This window comes from Pteropus vampyrus, unplaced genomic scaffold (genome assembly GCF_000151845.1).
Source record: "Pteropus vampyrus isolate Shadow unplaced genomic scaffold, Pvam_2.0 Scaffold27, whole genome shotgun sequence".
Lineage (NCBI taxonomy): Eukaryota > Metazoa > Chordata > Mammalia > Chiroptera > Pteropodidae > Pteropus > Pteropus vampyrus.
In genome coordinates this window covers 7,431,936-7,436,525 of record NW_011888808.1, presented here as the reverse complement: position 1 = coordinate 7,436,525, position 4,590 = coordinate 7,431,936, and the positions used below count along the sequence as shown (strand labels likewise).

General features: G+C 36.4%; 1 long non-coding RNA gene across 1 annotated transcript in view; it reads right to left on the bottom strand.

Annotated features, from left to right (window-relative positions):
• Window positions 1-2,666, bottom strand: part of LOC111737452 — an 8,422-nt gene extending 5,756 nt beyond the window's left edge. The window contains exon 1 of the long non-coding RNA XR_002779438.1: window positions 2,400-2,666. This is a non-coding gene — a long non-coding RNA (uncharacterized LOC111737452). The remainder of the gene's footprint in view (window positions 1-2,399) is intronic.
• Window positions 2,667-4,590: the final 1,924 nt, after the last annotated feature.

Here is a 4,590-nt window from a genome sequence, read left to right as displayed (position 1 = left end):
GGGAAGAGGAATAGAATGAAGAAAAAGAAATTAGAAAGTAAAGTGTACAAACCAAGAATGATAGACTGTCTATTGTAGATTGGGCCTGGGATGTGTATGTGTATGTATGTGCACACGTGTGCACATGTGCGCACATGCAGTGTTGTAGCAGTGTGCTAGGTTTAACAACTGTGGTCTAGGGTCAAAAAAATAGAAATGAAGGACCTGATTTATCATGTTTACTAAGTTCTCTGGTATAAATGCCAACCATGGCCGATTCAAGTAACCAGTGTGATGTCATTGAATATGAACTTGGGGTGAGATGTATCCAGTTTGCTCTTAATATGAATTGGCTCCAGCTTACCATTGTGTTTTCTTTTATGTGTGTGCCTGTGTGCATGTGCAACAAGGATAGCTAGGAAGTAAATGGAGGAGTGGGAAGGGATGATATTTAGGATTGGAATCAGATACATGAAACACTGTTGGGATAAAATACAAGTCTATTTCTCTATTGTGTAAAAAAATATTCTGAAGATAACATTCCAGGGCTGATATAGTGGTTTGTTAGGAACTCATGGTTCTTTCTATGCTCTGCTGTCTTCATAAATCAGCTTCAAAATATAAAAGTCATCTTGGTCCAGTATGGTTGCTGGACCTTTATCATATAGCAACTTTGCAGGCTAGAAAAATGAAGATGATTTCAAAAAAGGAAAAAGAAAAGAGATATCACTACTTATGAAAAGGATTTTTAGAAGTCTAAGCCACACCTCACTTACCATATCATAGTCCAAATCTTAGTCACATGAGTGTATAAATGTAAAAGAGACTCTGAAGTGAATCTTATTAGTTGGAAATTGTAGCCTTAAATAAAAGTCTTTAAAGACAATCTATAAATAAAGGGGATATGTAAAGGCAATTCGAAGGCTCTACCATAAGCTATTAGGGTAAAAAAATAAATTATAAAATATGCCAGGGTCAGAATTAAACATCAGCACAGGAAATTTAATATTATTCTGTATCTCTAACTATGGCATTTTCACCTTCATTCTCTTTTATGATGCTCCTTGCCACTTGTGAAGAGAATATTCGATTAGAGATACAGAGACTTTGTAAGCCAAAAAAAACATGCAATTGTCTTATGGGACAATATTAGCCAGAAAATAATGTGATTGTTTATAGATTCTGAAGATTGTAACAAATCTAATGTCAACTCTATCCTCAGACAATGAGGTATTTTTTTTGCCCTACCAAGATTAAACCAAAAAATGATGTCCAAGACATAAAAGTATCACTCTGGAAAGATGGCTTAAAAGCAGAAAGGACTATGGACATTGAGGAAATGGAGAGAAAAAGGAAGACCAAAAAGAGAAAGAACCAGAAGTAAAGAGAGCACTTTCAAACTGTGCGATGGTAGAAATGAATTCCATGTGTGTTTGTGATTATATAACAGTAAAAATCATTTTTTTTCCCAGTTGTGAATTTTACTCAAAGCACTTATGAGATGGCTGTCATAAGTGAGCTCTTACATACGCAGCCTAAGGTCATTGAAGTTGTTTGAGGAAAATAGAAGAAAACAGCAAAGTTTAGGTTTCTACTTAGAAGACTTATTCTAGTGGCAGACTGTATAATTCATGTATTTTGAATGAGTAGACATCGGAGGCATGAAAATGGATAAGAAATCAAACCCAACAATTCAGGAAAGAACTAATGAGCTCTAAATTAAGGCAACAGTATTATTGCAAATGGAAGGAAGAAGTAAAAAATCTTGTCAATTTGCATCACTAGGATTTACAAGTAATTGGCTATGGAAATTTGAAGAAAATAGATTTAAACTTTCCTGTGCGGGTCACTGATAGAATATAGGGTTGCTTAACAAGATAGAGAATGCATTAGAAAGAAAATATTTGTAGAAGAAAAAGGTACAATCAAGTTGAGTAATATTTATTTTTAAGTATCTGCTAACTATCCAGATATGGGCTTTCTGTAATTACTGGAGAGATAAATATAAGTATGAAACTCAGGTTAGAAATAAAGATATTTAAAAAGCATCTGCTGGAAGGATCGTTTCTGGAAATCACTGCCAAAGAAGAATAATGTAGCAGAGAAGGAGCAAAACCTGGAATTTGAGGAAATCTTCATTAGAAAGACTAAAAGGGCACTGCAAAGAGATTGGGAAGAGGGGAGACACAGTTATAGGAACAATTCATCTGCGTAAAATATTAAATTTTGAAAGCTCTGCTAATACATACCTTTTCTCATAAGAAAATCAAAGACACGTATAAGAAAAACAATAATAATGATTGAATCTGTCAGGGCTCTCGATAGCCTACCTCAGAAAATGATTCTAGATATTTTGAGAAATAGAATCAGAAGTTCAGAGGCAGGGCAAGAGACCAGGGGCCAGGTGCCGGGAGAATTACCTGGTGTTGAACAACCAGACTAAAGACAATTGCCTGTGTAGTGGCCTACACAGGGTTTGCCTCTGCAATTACTTTTTTTCTTTCCACCCCCAGTTCTCAAAAATTACCAGAAAAGAGACTCGTTGCCCTTCTCTACAGCACATGCCTCCCCTGTGACTGTGCTCAGACGGAGAACTGGAGAGATGGGCTCCCTGTGCTTCTGAAGGCAGCACCACCTCCCTTACACTACACACACTGCGGAATTCCACAAAAGGGAGCGGAGGGAATTTGTAGTGGGAGGGGAGTATTCAGAGAACCTGAACATTCATGACATGGTGAGTGTGTATATTGCACCACACACCTAGCTAAATGCGTGTTCTGAGATAATTATCACAATTTATGTGGCTGTATTAATCTCAGTGCACAGAAAGGAAAACTAAAGTTTAGAGAGATTATATGCTCTAAAGTCACACAATCCATAAATAGAGCAAGAATGAAAACCCAGTAAGGTCAGTTCCATATTCAAATTTGGCCGATTTAGGGCTCTTACACTTTAATACTTCTATATATTATTAACTTGCCTGGAATGACTCAACTAATTAGTGACTGAATTGTAACTAAAAACTATTAGCTAATCTCAGTATAAGGGGGGTATATAGTAAAATGTTCTCTCCCAAGTACTTGGAAATAATGGTAATAAGAATTAGTGCTCAGACTAAAATTATGTATTGAATATATAATGAATAAGGGCAGGAATAGGTAGCGGAATATTAAATGTTTTGTAGCTTCAGGATTTGGTTGAAGACCCTTCAGATTAGAGAAAATAATGGCCTTTCAGGGTCAAGTAATGGTCATAAATTTGTAACCCAACTTGAGAGTATGTAAAAGGAAGTGATATTAATCAAAAAAGTTCAAATGCTGGGCCTTTATGTGAGAGAGTTTGGATGAATGCTAAGCACATTTTTTTTCCTTTTTATTGAGAAGTGTGACTATATGCTTCCATCCTCCTCAGCTCCAAGTCAGAAAGGAGATTTAAAGAGAAATAATAACCTATGCCCACCAGAGATTGTAGGGTACAGAGATTCGTGCCAGACACCCTTCCTGGATCAGTCTGCTGGTGAGGGACTTAATGTACCACCTATGATAACAATGCAGAGAGAGCAACCTGCCCTTCCAGATTTTGGCAGAGCTTCTTCAGATTCAAGCGGACCTCATGCAAGGTGGCTGAGTTTGATTTACCTTGAAAATGCTCCAGTCCAAGTGAACTAAGTGCCAATGTGTGTGACCATATCAAAAAGACAACTGGGGAATGTTTGGGAAAGGTGACCAATAAGAAACCAAACCATCTGTATTAGGAGGAAATGCAGTGGAAGGTTCTCAAAAAGACCTTCCGAGATTCACAGAACAGTCCCATAGAGCAAAACACTAAGGAAGTCTGCAAGATCAGATTTTAACCAGTCTCCTTACTACTCCTAACCTCTGCTTCTCTCCATTCTAGGATCTGGAGGCTAAAAGAAATGAAGAGAAAAAATAAAAGTGAAAATGGCATAAATATGACAATCCTGTCATATCCCGTCTCGTCTCACTGCAGGCATCAAACTAAGTCCAGGTGGAATTATGTGAGGGCAGATAAAAGCTTAAACTGGAGGAACAGTTAAAACTTTAATATCAGACTTGACAATGCTCTTTAATATCTGAAAACAATAGAGCTTGTTAGTAAATGAAGGTGACCAGGAAAACCAAGAGATATGACTGAGCTTTTGTATCAGGGAAGGATGACAGAACAACTTAAGAGTGAGAAGAATAAAAATTAAAATTGACTTCTGCTAGCTTACTACTCCAGCTCATTCAATAAGTCAGCTTTTGATATAAAAGATCATTTGAAAAAGACAAACTGGTTCTCAGTATGTGAAGTATGACTGTAAATAAATTGAGTTTGTAAACATATCTAAAGAAGAAAATACGCCAACAACAGGAAATGGTTTTGGACATCCATGGAAGAAAACATTGACAGATGGTGTTATGATATTAGCCCTAAGAAAATGAGAGGGAAATGGAGGTGGGTGTAGAATAACTAAGTAAATAATTAAAAAGAAATATGGTTGTAACAATATCTAAATATCATTAAGTGTTTATCTTGTGGAAAGCACTCTGCTAAACATTATGATGGAGTCACATATTTTAATCCTCTCAAAAGTAACACAAAGTAAAT